Raw genomic sequence first — 25,582 nt, forward strand, 5'->3', positions numbered from 1 at the left:
CATTTGCCGGAGTACTAGAATGATGAGGCGATATCTGTCTATGCTCATTGCAGAGAAGTGAAGGGATTGGATGAGGAGTTCTTAGTTTTTAGTTCATTCATAATTAACTGAAGCATTTTAGGGGACCATGTTGTGCTCTCAGTTACATGGTGCAAGTCCCATTGATGTTTCAACCATCATTGTGCACAGATGAGAGCAAAATTCGGCTCATAGTATCTAACCTAGATAATTTAAGTCTAGAATGTGGCCTCAATTGTTGTACAAACTCCAAATATTCTGAGTAAACCCCAAACCACACTGCACAGCCTCTTCAGAAGAGTTATATATAGTTTAACTGCTGCTTCTATTTTTTATGTAGATATTGTACTGGTGCACTATTTATGCAATCTGCATGAAACAAAGGGCTTGTACACAAGCTCTGCAATTTGTTTGGTTTCTACAGAAAACAGAAAGATTTCTTTGCAGACAACAAGGAGCTCCCTCAGTGGAGTCCTTCCTATACAAATGGACTGGTTGAGAGATTGTAGCAAAATGGAGTTAGCTTAATGGAAAACTAGTTTATTTATCTAATAATGTAGATATTAGCATTTGGTTAGGGGCATTTACCTGTTTGTATCTCATAACAATAAAAAGACAATGAAGGTGCCTATCCTAAAATGATACAGTGCATCTGAACCACTGTAAACTGTATCACAGTTTGCAAGCATGAAGGGACATGGGTTGGAGAGGGAAAGGAGAAATCAAATTTATTCTAAACGTATCACCACTGGACTGGTGGACTCCAGGAAAAAGAAAAGCCCACATCACTTGTTCTCTCTAGATGTACAGTGAGTCCATCTTAAATAAAGATCTGCAAAAAGAAAAGATCTGATTAAAGAAAAAATTGTGAGCCCACCAGTCCAAAACACGGCGATAGAGGGAAGTTGATCCCAATCAAAGTAGAAAACTTGTTAAAAGAATATACTCGCACCCAGTGCACCAATGTATAAAATTAGATAGAAAGTGAACCTGAGGCAAAGTGGCTTGCAAAAGGGAAGCAAAGACTATTTACATGAATGACTGTAAGAGGAAGCCTGTGTTGCTACAGCAAAGTTATCCATAATAAAGACCACTGGGCTTCTCAGTCTGCACTAAAGATGGACACAACCAAATACCCTAGAGCTCAGCACTTCCAGATTATGACGACTTTGCAATAGGACCTGAATTTTGCAGGTTGGGTCCTTCTTTAAGTTCAACATTTTGAGGGGAATGTATTTTTGGACCATTAAACATCTTTTGAGTCAGGGCAGTTCCTTTCAAGAACTGCACTGAAGGAGGTCAGTAGGATGTGGCTGGTTAAATATGTTATAAATGATCATCATCCCCCACCCCTTGCGTTTTTACAAAGCTGAGGACCATTTCCTGTGGCTTCCCACTACTTGAATACTTGTGTTTCTGCTCCTCTCTAATGATGTGCCTTGATTAATAATGAAGAAGCAACATATTGCCCCAGTTCTGCCCTTCAGTGCACAGAATAAAACTAAACCAACATTGTGCATTTAGTAACACAAATAGAAATAGATTTAACTTTCAAGCAGTTAAACATCAGAACATGGTAATGAGAAAAAAAATGTGTGTGGTGGGGGACGAAATGGGAAAGGGAGAGAGGAAATTTTATTCTCCTGGGGTTTTTTAATCTTCCTTCACCATATTTAGTAGGATTGTGACTTGCCCTTGCTAGCTCATGGAGAATTCTCCCATGTGTTTACTCCCACAACCTAGTGAATGCCTCCTTACACATCATGGAAAAAAAATACAATTGACATGTTGACTCCCACTAGAGAAGGAATTCTCACTCACCAAGCAAGCACAGGCTGGGAGTATGTGTGTGAGAGAGAGAAAGAGACAAATAATTTTTCATTAGTCCGTTTAAATGTGGTTTACTCCTAAAATGACCTGGTCAGGGTTGCACATGACCTCCCTTTTTTCCTTTATGGTCCCTTGACAAAGAAACCAGATGACCTTTGATTCAGTGTAATATGGACAGGAATATAGGTCCTTTAACCCATACTTTTAACATCAGCGGTTTGGAGGGAAATTGGCTGGAAAAGGTGAGAGTCTTGGAATTTTCATGCAACCAGAACCACCATGTTAGGCGGTAATGGGTCCCAGTCAAATTGCTTTCTTTCAGCTCTGGACAGAAATGAATTGGCTCTGAGAATTGGGATTCATTTGTAGGGTGCATGGAAATCCCTGTCAGAATGGCCTCTTGAAAATGAGAACTGACGAAGCAGCTTATCAGCTCAGAATGCTTGTTATTTGGTTTTGGACATCTGTTTTAGGGTACAAAACATAGAGAAAAAGAGTGATTCAACCACTTGGGATTTTGTCTTGGTCCCCAGTACAACACATTCTGAAAATTAGCAAAATTACGAAGAGTTAGAAGAAATTACTTCGCATTTATCAAATGCAATGTCTGTTATGGTTTATAGATAGACAAGGGGACGGATGTGTCTAGAGCTGAGCAGGGAACTGGGAATAAAGATACTTGAGAAGTACTCATGTGATCTGCAACTGAATCATTCTGTGAAAACAAGCAAATCGCGTAGCCCTGTACCTCAGTTTCCCAGAACATGTGTGAAATGTGTGGGCCTAATTTGTGTACACAGTTATTGTGAAGAGATGCTCAGCATTTGCACATGCCCATATGATGACTGTGTATGTAGAGTGAGCATGCAAATATGAATGCATTAAAGTGTTCATATATTCCTTATCACAACAGAACTGCTTGCAAGAATGTGACTTCTAAATGCTTCTTCAGTGCTAAAAACTAAGGCTGCAGAGATAGAAGCCTCAGCGTCCCTGGGCATATGGTCTGAATTTATGAGCTTTGTGATTTGGCAGCCTTGGAAAGGGTGAGATACAGAAGAGTTACACTCAGTCTGAAAACACGTGGCCTTTAATCCTTGACATATATCATCAATGGTCCACTGTTACACACTGTTTAACTCCGTATCATGCTTCCAGTTGACGTGCTCTTCATTCACCAAACACCTCTTGGACCACTCCTAGAGTGACCAGATGTCCCCATTTTATAGGGACAATCCCAATATTTGGGGCTTTGCCTTAAATAGGGGCCTGCTACCCCCTGTATCCCCATCCCAGTTTTTCACACTTGCTATCTGGTCACCCTAACCACACCATCCTCCCTTTCCTGCCTTCTTTTCTCCTTCTCTCTTCTTTTCCCACTGTCAGTTCTTTCCTTCTTTCTGGGGAACAGCTTCCCCTCTTCTGAGGACAGATTGTGTAATTTCATACTTACTTAAAACGCAATACAAACTGCTCATCAAAACAAACAAACAAAAACCCTATCTCTGCACAGCAAAATACAGGCTCAAGTGTATTAAACCCATCCAGCTTTCCCCAGCCCTTTGTGTTGTGCTGCTTCAGGAAACTCAGCTTCTCTCCACCCTCCCCCTCTTTGAAAGCATTCCCCAGGGCAGTGCCCAGTCTGCAGCTGCTGCAGCTCACGGGGGAGTGAGTCCAGCATGACACACACAACTAACTAACTAAATACTTTCCTCTAACAAAGAGAGGAGGATGAAACCCTGGGTAGGGGTAGAATTACGGCATGCAAGCTTGGAATTGAAGGAGTCCAGGGGCTATAGGGGAATTCTCCTGCCTGGAATCAGAGGAGTCTTAGAAAGAGAAGAGTCCAGGAAAGGAATAATAGGATGGTTTTTTACAGCTAGAAACAGAGAAACTCAGGGATAACACAGAGTTTTCCAAACATACTGAGATATAGTTATATGGCCTGATTTATTGTGTTCCTCCCCTACAACCCAGCTTCCACTTGTGCACCTGTAATTATAGGCACTGTGATTCCTCTTTAAAGCATACAATTGCTGCAACCACAGTGGAAATATTCTGATATCTGTATGTACACGTGAGGATATGTTCACATGTAAAACCCATCTGATAATTTAAGATGGACAATGAGGAGTTGTGTGTTAAAATTCTGCCACCTGTGTGCAGGTGACAGAGACTTTCAACTGACTGTGCAGCGATGTGCACACACAAGACTGGGTTTATATAAAAGGAGGCTGAGATCTAAAAATCAGGTCCATTACTTTTAATTTTGTATTCCCTAAACTAAGAATTGTGCCCTTCAATGCATACATAGACAACTACTGCAAACTGTTGATTTGCATTTTAATGGAATTCTTTCTAGGGAGATGGTAGTTGGACTCCTTTAGCAATACAGAAGAAAAGGTAATTGAAAAATGTACTGGAGTTAAGACATTTCATTTTCATTAATTAGATGCATTCTTTTTTTTCTAAAATAAAATTGTTTGGGTTTTTGAGGGGTGGGATGGAGTAGGAAGAAAGACATGCTGGAACACCTGTTCATCCACTTTAAAACTTACTAGGGATCAAAAGATCCTTTTAGGAATGCACTTAAGTAAGGAGCAGTAGTGTAATTTGACTGATTTCAGTGGAGTAGGTTCTCTTTATTCCAGGGTTCCATTTGATCCAATATCTGTTTGCATGGGGGAAAATAGTCTATGTACCATGATTTGAGGAAAAGGAAATTAGGGAGCAGATTCTCAGAGCTTAGGCACACAACTGTCTGTGCAATTACTGAGGTTACACACAGAAATCAGATAACTGCACATAAACAGCCACTTCCAGTTATTTACATACATAATTACCCAATTTGTGTTCATAATCACAATAAGTGCATGTACTTCAATACTTGGAATATTTGGTCCTAATCTTTCCAGCTAAATTCTGCCCTGTTACAACTGTACAACTCCATGGGCTTCAGAGACCCATTGTCTTGCCTGTTAAAGCCATCTCAAGAGTGTGGTGTCCTGCAGGTTCCAGAGCTGTTAGCTCCATCCCATGACATATAGCAGAGTTTTGATCTTTTGGTGTTATAGTCACAGGGCATTACACTTTGCACTTAAATAATGTTTTTCAGCTGTAGATCCCAAAGCATCCAACATAAGCAAGGAAGCATTATCTCCATTTTACTGTGACAGAGTGATAGAATCCAATTCTCCTGACTTCCAGCCATGATCTGTTAGACCCACAGCTGCCCACTTGCAATCCCATCGAAGTCAGGGGTCTCCGAAGTGAGCATGGTTGTATTGTTCTTGGGGGAGCAGCTTAGCCTTTCTAAGAGCCGTCCCTCCTTCATGTGTAACTAACGTACAGAGAGTAGCTTGCAGAATCTCCCTATGTGTATATACAGAAGCTCATCCAATAAAAGATATTACCTCACCCAGCTTGTCTCGCTAATATCCAGGGATCCTAACAGCCCACAGCTACAACAACACTGCAAATAGTGGAATTAATTTTTCTACAACATTAATATTTATTTTAAAGCATTTTTTATCCATTTAAATTTTTACAGCACGATGGTGGACGGGGTCCACATCAGAGCTACAAATATCCAAGTCAATCTCCTTCAACCAAAGGGTAACGAAATAAGTTCTCAGCCGGCGTTTTCCTTGCAAATTTCGATTACCGGCGACGGAAACATTTCCTCGTGGGCTGTGAGCGTGGGGGTGACACTGACCTTTGCTGACATTTACCAATAAACCTCCAACCCCGCCAAGCCGCCGCGGGGGCCAGCAGCTCGCCCCGCCAGTTCCCCGCTTGCCCGGCAGGGCGCAGAGCCTGACTGCGGGGCGGGGGGGAGGCTGAGGCACCTGCGGGCCAGGTGGGCGGTGGGCTGCTCCCGAGAAGGCACCTCAGGGGCCCGGGCAAAGGGGCCTCCCGGGCGGGGCGGGGAGAACGGCCCCTCAGCCAGGCCAACGCTCAACCGCGCACCCCACCCCCTTCTGGGGGTGTCTCCCATGATGCTCCGCGCACTCCCCTCACTTCCGGTGTCCGGCAGTGGCAGCGGTTGACTGCGCCCCCGATCCCCTGGCGCAAGGGAGACGGAGGGGGCGGGGCTAGGGGCGGGGCTTACGGAGGCCCATGTCAGGCGTCACCCAGTGGGAGCGGAGGAAGGGAGGCCGCACGAGCCTCGTTGGCCACGCCCCCACACCGGTCTCGGGCCCGCGCCGGCGCGCGCCCCCCGCCTGGGAGCGCGCGCCAGGGGGAGCAGCGGGAGCGCGCCCCGCCCCCCTCTAGCTTTCCCCCCCTCATCCCCACCCGTGAGGAGAGACACTGAGTGACCGAAGGAGCCAAAGCTCCGGCCGCTCCGCGACCCCGCTCCCCCGCCCGGGGCCCAGGTAAGCGAGACCCCCCAGGCAGCTCCCCCCGCACCCCGGGGGCTCGGCGCCCCCTCCCCTGAGGAGAGGGGCTGGTGGGGCTCCTCTCCGGCCTGACTGCCCCCGCCCGCTCTCTCCGCTTCTCGCGGCCCCTCAGGGGAGAGGGATTCAGCCCGCCACCCCGACCGAGCTGCCCTCCCCAGCCTGGTCCGGGGCTCCGGGCTGTCCGCGGGCACTGGCCGCTCCCCCCCCGCACCTCGGCTGAGCGCTGGGTCCCGGGGCAGCGCGGCGACGCGTCCCGCTAGGGAGGGGGTCCAGGTGCCGCCGGGGCGATGGGGAGCACGAGCCGCTCGTGGTCCGGGGGGTCGCTAGGGACGGAGCTGCCCCCATTCCCTCGGCAGGGCGGGGGGTTGAGCACCGGAGTCGCGCGGCGCTTCGGGGGTGGGCGGCGCTGGCCTGGCGGAGGCGCCCCCCGCCCCAGGAGCTGAGGGAGGCAGGTACCCGCCTCGCCCCCCGGGGTGCCGGCAGCACAGGGGGGCAGGCTGGGGGCGGTGCTGGAAGCCTGATTCACCCGGTGCCGAGGACACCCCCTCCCTGGCTGCCTCGGGGGAGAGCTGCTCCCCCCCACCCCCCGGGAGTGGGGTAACGGGGGGGTGTCAGTGCGCGATCCCAGGTGTTAGGGTCCTGACAGCTGGGGTTTGTCTGAGCCCAAATGTCTCCTCTGCCCTGAAAACACCCTTCCCTATCCCTGAATCTCTCTGAGCCCCCTGAGGGGCGCTGGGCAAAGCCCATTGCACTGGGGGGGGGGAATGGGGAAATTTTCCCTTTGTGGAAGGGGTATGGAGCCCCCTTGGGCACGCGTGACTGACTTGGCGTGGGTGGATGGGTTAACTAGGTGAGTGGCAGGGTTTAACCCCCCCTCCCCCATGACTCGTCCCCCCTCCTCCCTCTCCCCCCTCCCTGTAACCTCCAAAAGGGGAATTTTCCAGCTGGTAATTTCTGCTGCGTCAACACCCAGCTCAAGGGAGAGGAGAGGAGACAAGGGGGCATTTTAACAGCAGCTCCACTTGCAAATAACAAGCCTGAATTCTGGCTCCAGAATTAAAAATCTTTCCACCCCCAAAAAATCAGCATCTGTGCAAGTTGGACCAAGAGTTTGTCAAGAGTGTGGTTCAAAACTGCTTGGAAAAAGGGATGAGGTAATAATACTGGTGAAGCATGTTGTATTTCTCTCTCTCTTTTTAAAGCCAGGCCTGTTTTGGGTTATTGTCTCCCCCTAAAGCCAGACACAGATCGCCTGGCCTTGCCTCCATTTTAATTGCAGGCTGAAATGGGGGAAGTGACCCTATTAAAAAAAAATAACAACCTCCATACAATGCCTCTCCTCTTTGGAGATGTAGGTGATTTTTAATATACTTGTAACAAGTGCAAAAGTGACTGAAATTGTTTTGTCAGGGTGAAAAACTAATGTACATAACGTTCTCCTCCCCACCGAAAAAAACCCAAGTATTTGTAAAAATAGGGGGGAGAGAAGAGGTGTTTATGAAGGTGTTTGTAAAATAGGAGGTTGTGGTACTAGATTGCCTTTGTGTCCCTGTAAATAGACATGTCAGTTTCACAAAGTAATACAAGTAGTGTCTGATAACTCAATCCCAGATGACAAGTAGAGAATGGAGCAGATTTTTGAGACTGTAATAGTGGGAGGATTTCTTTTTGATGGAAAAAAATTGTTGATACTTAAGGCACCACTAAAGAACTTGTGTTAAAATGTGTAATTGAACACTCTGAAGGAATTGAAATAAGTAGAAGAATATTTTTTACACCTGGCAAGGAAAATATAAACAAAGAAAGGTGTAACAGAGACTTTTTATGACTTTCCACATGCTTTCTATTTTACAATCTCAGCGATTCATTCGGCATGGATTATAGGGACAAGATTATTATCAGCATTGTTTAAAGATATGCTAATTAGCAAATTTGTTTTGCCAACAGTGCTATTGCAGACACCTGTACCGAAGTTCTTACATGCATTTTAATTGCCTCACTTGTATTGTTTTTTGCATTTAGTTAATTTAGTATGGGTCTAGCTCCCAGTTGTCCTCAACAAAATATTTATTACATGTTCAAATTTTCTGTCTAGTTCCATTTTTGTTAAATTACCTACCTTAAAGGGACTTTTTCCAAAGAGAGAATGGTGCAGGGAGAAGGGGGAACAGAAAGAAAGAACAAGGTAAGGTGATTTTAAAAACAAACAAAAACGAGGGTATAATTTTAGAAAAGAAGCTTACAGTTACTGGATATTTTTTCCACTTGTATATTTTATTGTATATCTTCATAACTATTATTGCAAGAGCTAGCGAAAATGCATTTACTTCTAATGGCAAGTTCTATTTTATTGTGGATTAAATTTGGCTTTACTGATTTGAATTAAAAGAAATGGAATTTAGCCATTGTTTGTCAAGTTCTCTATTTTTAAATCATCTTAGTGATGGAAAAAATGGGTGGAGGAGTGTATTATTAGTCACAGCATTTTCAACATGTGGTGAAGAATTATCACTTTGAGGTGTTTTGGGGAGCTAACAGAATCTGATAAAGAAGATTGCCCCATGGGCCATGCTGGGAACTACATCATATTTGTGTTTTCTGGAATTCTCATACACATATTCCTGAAAATTATGATTTGGTTTGATAGACTAATGGGATAATTGCAGTTTAAAGAGAAAATTATAGACTTTTGTTTTTCTGATGGGACATTTCCTCATATTCCAACTTCACTATTATAGTAAAATAGCATCTTTTTAGATGCCAGTCACCTTCACTTACTTTGTTAGTTTTCATGTAAGTGATGGAAATAAAGTTTTATATTTTTATAGTGCTATGTGCAAAACCGGGAGTAAATTTTACAGACTATAAGAGTGAACATGACAATTTCATATTTTAAAAGCTATCTAATGTAATTTCTGTTAATGTGATGATATATATTTTAATAAGTTGAACCTTTGAAAATATGACCTGTACACATGATTCTTAGAGACTAAAGAAAATGGGCCACTTTCTCCCCGTGGTCTGTGTTTTTTCTGGGACAGTTGTACAGCAGTGGATATGTTCTATGCAAGAGGCTTTTATAATTGGAAAGCTTAGAGGAAAACCAGTTTGGCAAGTAGCCTTCCGCCCTCCCCTTGCAAAAAGGAAAGGTCTTTAGCCTGTTACTTACTGTTTTTATATTCATTCATGCTCTGGCATGGTGTTGCGTTGATGTGAGATGGGGTATATTTTGAAACTGTTTTGCCTTGCCTTCGCTTCCCAGTTGAAGTTTCTCCTAATAACACCCATTTTGATCTATTATATACATATGCTTGAAGTTTTTAACAATGTTTCCTGTCTTGCCGGCTGAAGGCTACCACCCAATCCACACTTTTGTTCTTAGTATTTCCTACAACAGCCCAACTTTTTCTAAGGCTTCTTTCTCAGTGACTATTTTTGCCTGTGTTAGCTAGCTACTCTGGAGCACTCCATGATGTATTCTGAACTGTCTTGCTCTGGTGTGAAGCACTCACATGGGTTTTCCTTGCTCCTACATGCTTAGTTTAATGGGCAAACAAAGGGGTAAAGAGAGGGCTTAGTTTAAATCTTTGAATCAGCTACCTGCTGTTCTAATGGTTATTCCTTATACTCATTGTAATTCCCTGGAGCCAGCAGTTTCTGTCCATTACTGGCAACAAACTACAGTAGAAAATTCTGACACTTTACACAAAAGGATTAATTTAATTTTTATTTTGTCAGTGTACTGCTGACCTATCTTAAACTTTCTGAATGTGCAGTGTACTTATACAATATGTCTCTTAACACTTACGTATCTTACAGTTCAATAATGATAATGGAAAATGTCCTGTGTGGTTGTCTGTAAATTGCAGATACAATAAAAAGGACCTAACAAAGTTGTGGGATACATAATTTTTGCTTAGAGTGCAATGATGATACTGGTTCTTTAATGATGCCTGTGATATTTCATGCTGCTTACCTTAAGATATAGACATGGACATTTTTCAAGTGTTAATTTTTTAACGAACCATTATTTTAGGGGGGTTGTATCAAAATAATATTCTCTGATGGTCTTGGCTAGCTCTTATTTCCCAATCTACTTGATTTCCCCAGACCTTCTGCTGGATTAGTTGTCACTGGTGTTCTATCAGTCTTGGGGCAGGGGAGAGAAGAATTTTGACTCCCACAGCCCAAAGTATTAAATTACTTATCTGATGCTGCCTTGATGTTTCTGAGTGCACAGCAGTTGGGAGATTTGGGTTCTGATCCCACATCTGCTTATGACTCAGTGTACGAGTCACATAATCTCTATGTATATCTTTGGTCATCTGTAAAACGCTGATACTAATGCTTACCCACCTCTTTAAAGGGCTTCCAAATTCATAGACGATGTGTTCTATTAGCACACAGCATGCTTTTGTCTTAATTAATTAATGCAAAATAGTCTGAAATTTTGGGTACATTTGTCAAACATTATGATATATTTCTGTAAGAGGTTTGTATTTCATTCTTCCGTAAAGTCATCAGCAATATAGTTAGAGGAAATTACAGTTGTAATTTTCTTACCTAAGCACACTTTAAGGAAACATTCATTTTTTAAATTGAAGTGTGGATTTTTCATTACTCTTGAATTCTTTGCTGAAGATGGGATCATTAACAGAACTCCAGTTAGATGGAACCATGATCTGCTTGATGTTAAAGTTTGATACGTGTGTGTGTGTGTGCGCGCGCGCGCATGCCCAGGAATGATCAATATGTCTGTAGATATGTGCAGTAGCTAGTTGAAAAGTAACTGGTACAGTTTCCCTTTAAATAGATGCATACTTGCACTCTGTTCCCATATTATTATGGAGTTTGTTCCTGTTCAATTATTTTATTAACTTGGACATTTATATACTAACTATTCATATTAGTTATCTAAAATTCACTTATATAATGAGGTTGGGGTGGGAGTTTTCAGATATGGGGCAGCAAAGAAGTTTAAAATATTCTACACATACAGTTACTGGTGTATGTGCTGAAATATACTTAGTAACTAGAATAGCAGGGTATATGTGCCAAGAATTTAGCTGCTGACTGTATTTAGCAAACTGAGCAGGGGCTCACATACTGAGGAATAGTTAAAATTGAGAGTAGTTCCACACTTACCCAGTTACCTTTCACAATTTTTTCTTACATTATTACTAAAGCTCTTCGGATATAAATGACCTGCTGTGTTCCATCCAAGCCAGTCTTCTTTTTGTCACAAGTTAAGCAATGTAGAGTCAGGAAAACATATCAGAAAAGGCAGCTGATCCTAATGTCTATTAACTGCTCTTGGCACTTGATATCAAATGCTTGCAGAGAAGATGCACAATTAAGATTTTGCATCTTCTCTGCAAGCATTACTGTAGCATTGGGAGAAACTTCTTCCTGACCCTGCCTGGCTGAAGCATGAGGATTGATTAGTGTGTATGTCTGTCTGGTATTTGGAAAAAGCGTTCCCAATACCAGCTAATTTGGGGACTAAGACAGACAGCCTGGATGAAAAATACCTGTGCTGCCACTCCCGTCAGAACTATGCCCCCGATGTTTTAAATAATGAAATGGGTGTGAATTGTTATTATTTGTAACATATTGTCAAACAGTTTTCTATTTACGATTTAAAAAAAAAATCTTAATTTACTATCACCATATCCTTCTTGGTTTCATTCCATTTCCTTTTATTTTTTTGATAGATTACTGGATTAAATTTTATTTATACCAAAAAAAAAAAATAGAAAGGGATGTCTGTCTACCATGCTAAATTACAGTAAATAACAAAAACAGACTGTCCACAAAACACCAAACATGGTGTATACAATTCTGCAGTGTTCTAGTGTTTTCTCTTTCTTTTATCATCCTTGACTTTCTTTACTTATGTTAAATTCTCTACCTCAACTTTTACATTTTGTTTCTCCCTTGTCTCCTGCAAAATACTTCTCAATTCAATACTTCTCTTCTCTAATGTCTCAGAATTCTTCCTCTTTCTTTCACCCACCCCTTTTCACATTGAACTTGGAAACTTTGTCAGACATCCCATAGTGAGTGTACTAAACGAAACAGCCAAAAAACAGTAAGAAGGGTGAGGAGATCTCACTCTTTAGGCGCAATATCGGATGAGATATAGTCTCTAACATTGGGATTCCTTCTAAGGTGCTTGCTGTTCTTTGACCTGCCTTTGGGGGCTTGACATACTTCTCAAGCATCCTCTAACTAAGGTATCCTGCTTTTCAGATGCTTTATTTGCTATTCCTGTTTTTACTTCTGTGATGCAAGCCCCAGTGGTGTGAGACGCTGTTGGAGCTGTTGTTCTCTCTCTGCTACATAGGTTACAGACTGAGGGAGCAGAGATGTGGCAGATAAGCAGTGTTTCTGTGGCATGGGGGTGAGGGAAGGAGATGGAGAGAAAGGAGGGGAATGAATAGAGGTGGGAGGATATGAGGAAATGAATTAGAAGTCAAGTACAAAGGGAATGCAGAGAGAGGGGATGAGAGGAGAAATAATAAGGAGAATATTGTGTTCTACATTGTATTCCCACACTGAAGCTTTTTGAAGTCGAGAGGTTTATAGATCATGGTAACTTCTAATATCACAAAAGACTGATTTAATTAGTGGCCTGTGAGGGAGGATGCCATCCAGCTATAAGTATCAGCAATGTTATCAAGTGGAATAGGGAGGTTCTTGCTAATTTTTGTTTGTGTTGGTGTAAAAAAACACTGCTTCTTTAAGTTCAGTTAAGTATCTAGTTGTACTTCCTTTTGTATCCTTGCTGTTTTTTCAGAAGTTTCTCAGATTGCTGAAGGGCAACAGTTCATTTAGTGGGCCTTGTGCAGTGCTTTTCTGTAACTGTGATTTGGTCTAAATGGAAGATGGATTCAATAGGGCTGGGAATAGAACCATGTCTCCTACAGACTTCCTGTATTGTACTGGACAGATCATTTTAATCTTTGTCAAACTGAGTTGCCTTAGCAAAATCCATTTTAGAGAGATCTCATGGGGGGGAGTGGAAATGTTTGTTTATTAAGACTATTGAGGCGCTTGGATAGATGGTGTAATGGAAATGCAAAGTGTAACACCACCAAAGTAAACACTTCACAATGCATTTAATTTTTTTTTCACATTACTTACTTTTGGGACATATTGTTTATTGAGATCATTAGGCAGCTTCCTTCACTGTACTCCTGTGTGCTGGAAGTGTGAGGTTTTTGTACTGTAAATTTTTCCTTTGCCTGATCACTGTAGTAACTGTATTCTGTTTTATTGTTATAATATCAATGTATTTTTAAATACCTTTCTTTGGCAGTGTGTCACACTTCAGATAGAAGGAACTTCTGTATAACAGAGAGATTCTTTTGGTCTCTTGTGAAAGCTGTGAGGCCACTTCTTTAATGTTATAAAGATTCAGCCCCTGTATTGAAAGGGGCTTGGAAGCATTGGGTTCAGGATTTCTTTCATAATGAGTTCTGCTGACCACATGTCTATTAATAGTATACAATCCTTAGTTAATTAAGACTGGAATCAGTATTTTAAAAATCATCTGCAAACTTAATAAAGTTTGCTTTCTATGCAGCTGATTTTAGACATTAACATTTTTATGCAATTGTTCAGGAATATTTCTCTTCGTGATATGGTAAATATAATAGTATTTTGCATGATTTAACAGGTATACCAGTTTAAAGCACATGCATTCTTCTTATTATTAAATAATAACTTTTAGTTTACTACTTAGACAACTTCCAGGCTTGGCTTTTTTTAATTGTTGCCTTTAAGAACATGCAAGTCATAATATGTAATATCTGACTTAAAACTTACTGACTTTTAAATAGCTTAAAATGAATATTTTCTTCTCTTCTTCATTCCCAGTTACAGGACAGTTGATGAACTTTCCAAAGCCTGTTACCAGAAACGCTTTCCCTCTGTTCATTAAAACATGTATGGTGTACCATGACACCTCGTGGCATTTATCTTTACTAAAGAAAACAATTTTCAACTACTGGTAAGTTCTGAACACTTAAGAAAGTTGCTTTTTAGTTTGTGTGTGGTGGAGAGAAAGCATTACCGTGATGACTTTAAATTGTCTTTAAATTTTAACATAACATTAATAACGAAGGTTAATTTAAAAACTTAACACAGAATTAAAACCTGACGCAAATTTCTTTGGCTACTGTACTGTTCCTAACTTCTGGCATGGGCACCTTCATTAATCCTGATTAGTCTGTTGTTCTCTCTGAGTAGATGAGAAGCCGGAAGAGAGACTATCACAGGACTCAAAAAAAGAAAAAAAAAAGTAGTGGTGATGCAAAAGCAGGAAAGGTAGGAGCTTCACTGCTCTTACTGTTCCTATTCTAGCTCAGCCTCAGTTCTATGAAGCCTAGCCATGATCAGGTGCAAACAAGAGTTAGCAGTGATGGACCTTAACAACAGAGTGGACATTTGTAGTTCTTTTGTATTTAGAAAAAACAGCTGTGGTTCCTCAAACTTCCTTAGACTTGCTGAAATAGTATGGCTTTAATGCCATGTCATTAAAAAAACTGGTATTGTTGATCTGAAAATTGATTCCCTTCCTTTAGGGAGCTAGTCTGTGACTAATAACTCTACAGAACACAGCTCTTAGAACGTAGATATGTGAGTTTCAGAAAGTGGCTAGCCCTTTTAAAAGAGAGTACACCTATGACTGAGGAATATACTGAAAAATATCTTGTTATGATGGAGTTACAGCACACAAACTAAATTTAGAACAAGGTAGAGTGAAGAATTATAATTAAAACTTAAATGTCTTAAGAGGAATGAATAACTTTTTCTTCATAATGTTTTATAGCAGGGAGATAGGTAAAATATAACAGTGAATCACATTATTTAAGAAGACGAAGTCATAACAAATAAATATACTGTCATATATAAGATTTAACACCTCGTATTGTTAACCCCTTGTTGTCCCCCCACCCCACCCCCCAAAAAAAATTGGCTGAAAGTCACCTCTTCATCATCTATAAACTAAGTTCCTGATCCTGGAAGCTGTACTCCATTGGCTTCAGTGGGAGTACTCACACTGTATAGTTACTCATGTGCGTGATGAGTCTTTGCAAGATCAGGACCTATGTTTTTGTACTGGATGTTCATAGACACACTTGGTTTGCACAATGTTTAAAAGCACAACTTGATTAAACATCAGAGGGGTAGCCGTGTTAGTCTGGATCTGTAAAAGCAGCAAAGAATCCTGTGGCACCTTATAGACTAACAGACGTTTTGGAGCATGAGCTTTCGTGGGTGAATACCCACTTCCTCAGATGCATCTGAGGAAGTGGGTATTCACCCACGAAAGCTCATGCTCCAAAACGTCTGTTAGTCTATAAGGTGCCACAGGATTCTTTGCTGCTTGATTAAACAGTTATCAGGCAGAAGTAATCACCCTTAATTTGATTCAAGAAACAAGTCCTTTTGGCCAGGAAAAAAAATAAAAATTGTGAATTCCAGATTCCTTCAAATATAGACCAGTATCTGTGGTAAGGACACACTGGATCTTTGGACCTGTGGTGTCACTGAGAACTAGACATGACTTATATTGGAGTGCCTTCATCATACCATCTTGTCCCTATAGATAATAGAGAATGAAGACATTTAGTTAAGGACCAGAATGGGGACTTGCCCTTATTTTTACTCCTGCAATCTCTACCCCTAGAAAGCACTGTCTTCTAATCTGAGAAACATTATGGATAAGGCAGAGATCTTTACTTTTATTAGATTTTTACATAAGCAGAGAATGTTCAGCTAAGTCACTTAAGTATCAAGAACAAGTAATAGCAGTGATGAAACAAAAGTGTAAGTCTTTGACATAGCAACTTTTCATAACTAGGGGATCCTTAGGACGTGTAGGATTGGGAGACATTCATCAGAAGGATTTCAGCCTGTCTTTTGTCCCTTTTTCCTTTATCAGTTTCTAATTTCTTTTTAAAGAGAGAACTGCTTCCTCTGCACGCACAGACTACAAGAGGTATTCTTTGTCTCTCTGTGAATCTGCAAGCACTAACTTTAAGATACTGGGGCTCTCACTGGTGATGAGGCAAACATTCCTTCCTTCATAAGTTTAGGCCTGATCCTGCAAAGACCAGCACATGCCATAATTTCAATTGAGTCAGTAAATTAAGCTGATCTTTGCAGAACTGAGACCTAAAGTTAAATTTGGCTGTGAATATCTAGTATGTAATCTGAATGTAAACATCACTGATTGATAAATCTGCTTTCCAAGAGCATCCCACATCTGGAAGCTTTGTGCTTAGGGATCTTCACTATCGCAAACTCTACCAAACTCCAAGGAAAAGTAACTATAGCAAGTAGCATTCAGGGCAGTTTATACTTAATGGGACAATGACAAAGTGAACACCTGTGAAACGTTTCGAAACTACTGCTTTGTAAAATAATAATTAGAAAAACAAACAGATAATGTCATAGCCCTGAGCCTCTCCATGTTGATCATGTCCATTAAGACCACTTCTTCTCAATAGTCATGGTGTAATGAACCTGCAACTATAATTAGCATAATCTGGTTGAGGAATATGCAACTGAATTCTGGCACCGAGTTGAGACTAATTTCAAACTGCTGGAAAATTTCTTCCTTTTAGAGATTCTTATGATAGAGGGTGTCCAAGAACACAGAAAGACACCCAATTCAATCAATACAAGAATGGTTGGCAACTACACTCTTGGCATATTTACATGTTCTAACAGATCAGTGGATGAGGGAGGGAGTCAACTGATTCACTCAGGCTATTTCCAAGCACTCTACCTCAGAGAACAGGTTCAAAGTCTCAACCTGTATGGTGCAGATTAAGTCAGGAAACTCAAAATATAGTAGAAGATGAGAGCTTAGACATCAGTGGAGTCTACAGTTAGAAGATGACCTCTTCTAGGAGGAGAGCTGAAGGTGTCTGCTAGGCCAGAAATACTTATATTCTTTAGACCATGATACTGCAGTGCTGGAGATAAACAAAAACACGTTAAAACCCCAACAGCCAGAACTCAAATAAGTTGGAGCAATCAATACAGATCCCTTCCGTACATTCCCCGCCCCCCCTCCGAAATACATCCTTACAGAAGTAGGCTCTGCTTCTGGAGAGTGAGCTCTTCCATTGCAAGCATGAGTAACAGAGAGTGATTACTGGGAATCATCATCCATTAGCGCTTTCCTTCTACTGCTTTTTCAGACCCATTAAGTAGGTGGAGTAATCCAAGCACAGACACAATCCTCTTCTGTTTTTCTGTTTTCCAATTAATTTGTAGTAGTGTAAGAACACACCTATGCCTGCCTTCCTGTACATTTTATTTTTCCAGTGTTCTCAGCTAGAGCCAAGTGAAATTGACAAGCATCCTGTGTCCTATTCTGCAAGCAGCAGAGTTGAAAGTGTGACCCAACCTAGCAAAGTTCGTCTGCACTGGAATTTTAAAAATGTTGGAATGCTGGGGGATGGGTGTCTGTGTGTGTGTGTGAGGACATGGGCAGGTGATAAGGGAAAGAGAAACATGGGATGCATTCATTTAATTTTATATAGTGAACTTTTGGACTGAGTTTCAGTTCTTCCTTAATCTGTTAGCTGAATCTGTTTTATCTTGATGTCTGTGAGCAACACTTGAATTTTTTTTGTCTATAGTCCAGTTAAGCTTTTCCCCCAGGGTAGTATGGAATGGTAGGTTGTTCTTAGTATGGCATATAATACATACATGAATACGGGGTGGTGTCCCTAGCCTCTGTTTGCCAGAAGTTCGGAATGGACAATAGGGGTTAGATCAATTGATGATTATCTGTTCTGTTCATTCCCTTTGGGGCACCTGGCATAGGCCACTGTCGGAAGACAGGATACTGGGCTAGACAGACCTTTGATCTGACCCAGTATGGCCGTTTTTATGTTGTTTTCTTATAAATAATAGGCTACTATAAAATATGTCCTTAGTTTGTTTTTTCACTCTCAAGGCTATGTACTACTTAATTTTACACAAGCTAAATTATTTGTACACTTTTTTGGTTGGTTTTTGTCCTAAAAAAATCTTTCTCCTGGATGATGCTTTGGATTGATCAAAGAATTTTATAATCTGTGTTTTTGTTGCTGTTTTCCTTCTGAGCAAAAGAAACAAAATACTTGAGAATTGTTGTTTGTCTCCAGGATTTTTATGGGGGACAGTTCTGTAGACTTACCTTGCAACCATGAAGTGCGTTTTCTGCCTCTCATTTTATTCATGACTAAAATACTATGTAGCTGGGTTTTTTTTTGTTTGGAACACTTTAATTTTAGTTGGGTTAAATCTTAATCTTGGGACTACTCATGTAACATTGACAGGATAATCCTATAACCATTTCCTTTTTTGAAGGACTGTTCTAACTTAACTGATGATTCTTGAGTTTTGGTAAGGCTGCTACTCTGTCCTGAGGGCATACCTGTATGCCTAGGTATTGATGGTGTAAAATCAACAATTTCTGAATTGCTTAGAGTACTTAGCACAGTGGAGATAAGATTAGTGCAGGGTTGTGCCCTTAAGGTTCTAAATTTCAGATACTAATTCAGTCTGAAAACTAAATAGTTTTACTACTATGTGTAAGTGCATTTTTGTTTAGAAACAATTTCTATACTATTTTTGCAGTCCATTAATCAATATGCTTTCAGTAGAATCAAATTACTATATTTGCACATTAGCTTGTGGAGAAAATATGTTCAGACTACAGTTTATTGTTTGGGTGGGGGAGGATTTGTCAGTGTCCCTACAGATGAGCTTTCATGGTTCACTGGCCTCTTGGAAGGCAGTGTTGTGGCAACCTTCCTTCACCAGAGTACAGATGTTTCCTCCCTCTGGAGGGTGTTATAATAACTGATAGATCAATCAGAAAGATCCTGTAGACTAGAGAGACTTTCTGTGTCAGAGACTGGGGATGCTGTCTCTGCAGGGTCCTTATTCCTTTGTTCCCTGGAAAGTGAGAGGCTGTACTTGGGAAACTAATGTGGTAATTGGGCATAGTAATGCAGAGCAGTGGTGGAATTGACCATATTTCAAAGTTCAGCCTGGTAAAATACTAAAGCCTTTGAATGGTATATTTAACGTACATTTTCTAAACCATTGGAAATGAACTCTCCAAGGTTTGTTAGCTGTTTTTATCAATTAAAATATTCTCTGCTCAGATTGAGTAGCAGAATAATTTATTCACTTGTACAATAAAAGTGGTATCAAAAAACTATAAATAGCCTGATCACCATAGTATCTGTTATATAACACTGTCAAAGTGGTAGACAATTGCATTTTAATTTAATTTTAAATGAAGCTTCTTAAACATTTTGAAAACCTTGTTTACTTTACATACAACAATAGTTTAGTTATATATTAAAGGCTTATAGAAAGAGACCATCTAAAAATGTTAAAATGTATTACTAGCACGCGAAACCTTTCATTAGCATGAATAAATGAAGACTTGGCGCACCACTTCTGAAAGGTTGCCGACCCCTGCTCTAGACTGAGTGAAGTGGTGCTTTAAACTGTAGCTAGCTGGCCAGTCGGGGCAGGAGGTGTGGGTTTAGCTAATAATGGAGTGGGAGCTCAGCTATTCTGTGCTGCTAATACACTCTGTGCAGCTCAAATATTTTGTGGTGTGACCGCTGCCATGTGAACTAGGCTAACCTGAGTGCAGTTAACGCAAGCTAACACTACAGTAAAGGTAAGCAGTGGGTTGGTTGTTAGTATTTATGTAACTACCATAGGAAATCAGGCAGACTGTTGTAGATGGAGATCTGGGTTGGTGGTGCCCTACTTTTTCAACCTCGATTCATATCACATTGTTGGATATTTTATAAATGTGTTGCTAATATCTATTTTTTTTTGAGGAATCTCTGTTTCTGTTGTGACCCCAATGAATACTTTCCAAGTAGGAAAATATACAACACTTTAAACTTGGATACATTCTATTTGAAGTTTTTCCTAAAGGCTGGAAGTTTGCATGTGATAGTTGTGTATTGGAAACGGGTTGCGTAAAGTAAAATTCCGTGGAATTAAGGAGGAATACATAGCAGCGCAAAGGTAGAATTTATGAAACTAAAATTTTAGTGACATCACATATGAGATACTGGTGAAAGGAGCTGGGTAGACACGTTACCCAAGAAAAATGGGATTTGATCTGGAAAAGAGGACCAGCATTCTCAATCTGAGATTTAGACGAAGATGCTTTTTCAAGGGTACCTCATATTGGAAGAAATTGTGCAGTGAGAGAAGATTTATGCATATATGGTGGACATATCCACTCATTAGAGAGTATTAGGATGCAGCTTATTACCAAATACCACAATTGTTGGATATTTATAACCAAATAATCCTTTGGTAATCCTCCTGGGCTTTCTATCAGAAATGGTCGCACACAAGGAAGTAAAGAGTTAATCTGTCATCTGCTAGTAGCTGCAAGGTTACTGGTAGCCTTGGAAAAAGATAAATAGTCCAACACTAGAGGAATCATTCAAAAATGTGAGAAGCTGTTAAATAAAATTTGATGCACCAATTGTGTACCCAACACTATAGGCAGAGGACAAATACTCTAGTTACTTAGCTATTTGGTTGTGAATTATTCAGTACTCAGAGTATACTCGCCTCTTCCCCTCCCACCAAAAGAAGAAAAAAGAAAAGCACTTCTTTGAATATTAACAACTGATAGACCTGCTTGACTTGTTAAATGTGTAATCAGAAGTTTCTCTCAGTTTTATAAAATCACCAAAACATGATGTTATGGTAGTATGAAGATGCTCACTGTGTAATATGGTAACACCTTATTTAATCATCAGATCTTTATTTTATTACCTTAAGTTTCTCTAAAGCTCATTGTTGTAATGATTGTTTTGTCTCCTGATATTTACATAGCAAGGATTTGTAAAGAGGTTAACTTCCTAAATATAGCTTCAGAAAATATTTCTAATGACATCAGTAATTATATAAGTAGATAATACTATTTTGCGATGAGTGAAATATTGGTAACAGAATGTCTGCCAAAAAAGCCAATACAGCTCTTACTTACATTTTGCTTTTAATAACTGTGCAGACTGTTCTGATCCAAAACTGGAACTTATCCGTTCTTGGTATTCTATTTTTTGTCTGAGATACAGGCTAAATCTTAAATCATGTATTCTCTCCAAACTCAGCAACTCTTTGTACTTTTCACATGCTTTCTTTAAAGGCTGCTTCCTTATGTGTTTATGGGTATCTTGATAGGAAGGTAGCTATACTAAAGTTTGGTTATAGATGGATCCTGTTTGTAAAATGAGGCCTTAATCTCTGATAACCAAAGACTGCGTGTGCGGGTAACTTGGTTACATATTGACTGTAATGGGGCTACTAACCACGTGTAAAGTTATGCACACATGCATGTATTCCAAATTTGGGACAAATTTAAAAGTAGTAAGGCATCTTTGAAATATGCAGGATACACGTAAAGGCTTAGTGAAGAATAAACGAAGCTGTGGATAACTTCCGATTAAACAAAAAGAGATACATTTTCAAGAGTCTTACTAACATTAGAGTTTGGAGAATTAAAGCATGTCAGAGAGATCGTTCGGTGTGTGTGTGTGAGAGACACACACACACACACAGAGATGTGGAGACCATGCAGTAGATATTTCAAAATATAAAACTAAAACTGCTCATGGTGCAAAGTTAGAGTAATGCTAATCCATACACTTTATAGTAAAACTTCAAAATTTGTTAATTTAATTGAGACCTGAATTTTAATACTCTGATGCTATGTTCATTTAGTTTTGTTCATCTATTAATGACCCTATTATTGTTAATGAAATCATTCTGGAAGTTGTCAGTTATTGATTATTTTATTTTTTGAAATCTTTCATCTGGGTTAGTAGAACTGTGTTGGGGACATGTATGACTTCATCTGGTAAATATTTTCATTTTTTAAAAAATGCTATTTTCTTCAAAACTAGGACTCTTCTTATTAAATAGTTCTATTTAAGTCTTTCAAGAGCCACGTTACATTTAAATACTAAGTAGAACTCAGGCCTAAATAATCCAATCCGAGTTAATTGAGATCTTGTTCAGAGTATTAAAAAGAGCTTTGATAAGCTCACAGTTTAATAGTTTTGTCTATGTGATGATCCGTTTTTCTAAAATTGACGTCTGCTCCACAATTTATATTTCTTTAGTCTCCGGTGCTTTCATTAGTCATTGGAGGGGCTACATTTCTATAGAACTCCCCATTATTTCTCATAAATAGCTATATTTAACCACAAAGGAGGATAGAAACCCAAAATCTTAAAACCACAAAGCAGTGTGTAAAACTGGAACACGGGAGAGGAGGATTTTGGAGCTTACTGAATTAACTACTAGCAAATTGCCTTAATTTTAACTTGTGCTAATTCCCTAGTGATCCTTGACATAAAACAGATGCTCTAGTTTGACATAGGTAGACAAAAAACTAACAAATTCTTCTGAATTTGAGGCATATTTAATTTTCTCCCCCAAAGACCTCTTATATAAAAAGTACAATGATGTTACAAACATGGTGAATGTGGAACAAAGTATATAAAGTGACCGGTTCTGTGACACAGATCAAGTAATTTATAACTGTTTCTCTCAAATTGGAAGATGTTAAACTTTATTAATCAAACTGAACACAATGTTCTTATTATTGCCAACAAATTTGAAGGTGACAGATAATGTGGAATTCTCTTGGTGCGATGGCCACTAGTCCTCACAAATATTTTCACCACCTTGCAAATTGATGTTAGAAAGAGTGTGTGTGTGTGTGTGTGTGTGTATGTGTGTGTGTATATATATATATATAATTTTATTGTCTCCTCCTGCCTATCACTCCATCTGGAGAAACTTCTTGTGGGTCTTTCCAAAGACTTAAAATACCAGTCTCCAGACTTTCTTCAATTTAGGGAGACAAGAATGAGAACTTCAGTCTTTCTTTCCAGTAGCGAGGTGTTATTAGTTTTTTCCACTTTTCTTTTGCAGCTATTCTGCCAGATTCAGATTTACTGTTGAGTGATTTTTGTTAGTCTCAGAGCTAGCTTCCTCCCCTTCTCTCAAGTAGATGAATCTCAGAACCCAAAGATTAGAAAATTCTCAGCACGCAGCACATCTCTTTGCATCAGACTTGTCTTCGCTTTCAAGGCCCTTCACGGCCTATCTCCACCCTACTTGTTATGTCGTTGTCTATTGGGAAGTTGACTCCCGCCTCTGATTGGTTACTGATGCCACCCTCCATTTCCTACTTATTAAACTTTTAAACAAGCACTTTTATGTTTTCTCCTATGCTGTCCATCACACTTGGGAGGAGCCTGCCCCCCCCCAAACATCTGCAAAGTTATCGAAAGATGCTCCTTCAAAACGATCCTTAAACTTTTATTTTTCCATGATACCTAGAAAAAGTTGATAGCACAGCAGTGGTCTAAGTGCTGAGACCATTGTCTGTTATGCTGACCAATATTGTCTCATTGTTTACTTTTACTCTGTTTTGTCTCTTGGGTTACCCTTAGATTGTAAGCTTTGTGGGACAGGGCTGTCTTTTTGTTCGTTTGTTCTACCATAGTGGGATGTTGGTCCATGACTAATGCTTTTAGGTGCTACAGTAATACAACTACGGTGCTTTTGCAGTAAGCCACTTTTCATGGCCCTGCAAAGCCTGATTTCCAGTACTCTTACCACTCTTGTACTTAATATGTTAGTTGAGCCTGAACTCAGAGCAGGAAAATTGAGCTCCCCAACTTTCTTTGGGCCAGTCCTCACTCCAAACTGGCTTTAGTTCTCATGCAGTCTGCATCTATCTTGTCTGACAATACCACAGCTACTTACTGTCAGCCCTGTGCCTCAGGATTCCTGGAAGATTTGCATGGCCTACACTCCAAAGACCCTGCCCCATAGGGAAATATTTTGGGGGAGAGTCCAGCGTTTCATCCCCCCCCCCATGTATCCTTCAACCTTCTTCCTCTTGAGTGCCCTTAGAAATATGGGCAAGCAAACTAGGATCATTCAACTCCTGCCCTTCTTTGGTTAGAGATTCTTTCATCCTGCCCAGAGGCTGCATCTTCTGCCAAGGTCTTGGTGAGTGGGAGGGAAGGCAATACTTGGTCCTTTATTGCTAGACTCTAGAATCTGGTAAGAATATACCGAACAGGAAATAGCCAAATCCAGTGAGATGAGAAGCTCTGCTCATCCAGTGAGACTAGTAAGTGCTCTGTCTGTAAGGACAAGGCTAGTAAAGATTGATTCAGGGTATCTCCAGGGGCTCAGCCTCAAAAGGGTCTAGTCAAAGAAGCCCTGCTTGAATTTAAAACAAACACACAAAATGAAGAAAAGCAGCAGGAGATTCACGTCACAAGCTAGCACAGGTTCCTTTATCCTAGCCATCTTCAATCTAGACCCTTACACTGATTTCATCACTGTGGTACAAATGGCTTTTCTCTGATGTAAGATAACTAGTAATGAGATGTATATCCAGAAGGCAGACAACACACAAAGAAAAACATACATATAGCCAAAATAAGCTGAAGGAAACACAAGTAGTGACAGAGGTCTTCCTTATCAAATGCTAGGGAAATTATCTGAACTTCAGATTGAAGGCATTGAAGAAGAAACCCAAGAAAGGCGGCTGCTGCTGCCTAAATTCTTCAAGATGGGTGAAAATGTTGCTAAATACTCTTGATACTTTTTCTCATTTTGCTATGGATAATAACTCCAAGGGGAGCCTGTTTCCAGCGAAGTCCAAGAAGTTGCTCCCTTTCATGTAAACTTTCATGTTGGAATGGGAACACCAAAAGGAAAGAAGACACATTAAAAAACAAGAACAAAAAAAAAACCCTGTTCACTTCATAACTGAGATTTCTTGCATCTTCCTTTGAATGAATGGATGGATGATGGACCACTCATCTGATCCTATATGGTTGTTCCAATTTCCTAAAAGGCAAAGCTGACTTCTACAGCCTCTAAAAGTAGATGCAGCAGTTGCCTCTTTAATGAAAAATACTGTCCTTCCATTTCAGAAGGGGGTTTCAGGAGCCCACTGGTACAAAATTCTGAAGCTGTGGCAGTCATGTTCAAATCATCAATCGTAGTATTTCTAGCCTAGACAGATCAAACAGTTTTTGTTCCTTCCAAGTCCAAACATTGGAAGAACTGATTTTCAAATATTCTCTCACTTTAATGAGAGAAGACTCTGTCTAATTCTTGTATAGGGTCTCTAAGGCTATGTCTGCGCTACAGCCAGATCGATGGTCTGGCGATCAATGCACCGGGGGTCGATTTTAGCGGGTCTAGTGAAGACCCGCTAGATCGATAGCAGAGCG

General features: G+C 40.4%; 1 protein-coding gene across 5 annotated transcripts in view; it reads left to right on the forward strand.

Annotated features, from left to right (window-relative positions):
• The first annotated feature begins 6,063 nt into the window (after positions 1-6,063).
• The window catches only part of ZBTB46 (zinc finger and BTB domain containing 46), a 103,101-nt gene continuing 83,582 nt past the window's right edge, over positions 6,064-25,582 (forward strand). The window contains exons 1-3 of one of the 5 annotated variants that reach the window (XM_050918277.1): positions 6,064-6,224; positions 7,180-7,402; positions 14,130-14,262. The gene's annotated coding sequence lies outside the window, so the exon portion shown is untranslated. Of the gene's footprint in view, positions 6,225-6,723; positions 7,403-8,343; positions 8,434-14,129; positions 14,263-25,582 lie in introns of those variants that run through there. The other 4 variants (XM_050918278.1, XM_050918279.1, XM_050918276.1 and 1 more) reach the window with 4 other exon arrangements.

The sequence above is a fragment of the Gopherus flavomarginatus genome, chromosome 11, assembly GCF_025201925.1.
Source record: "Gopherus flavomarginatus isolate rGopFla2 chromosome 11, rGopFla2.mat.asm, whole genome shotgun sequence".
In the NCBI taxonomy this organism is placed as follows: domain Eukaryota; kingdom Metazoa; phylum Chordata; order Testudines; family Testudinidae; genus Gopherus; species Gopherus flavomarginatus.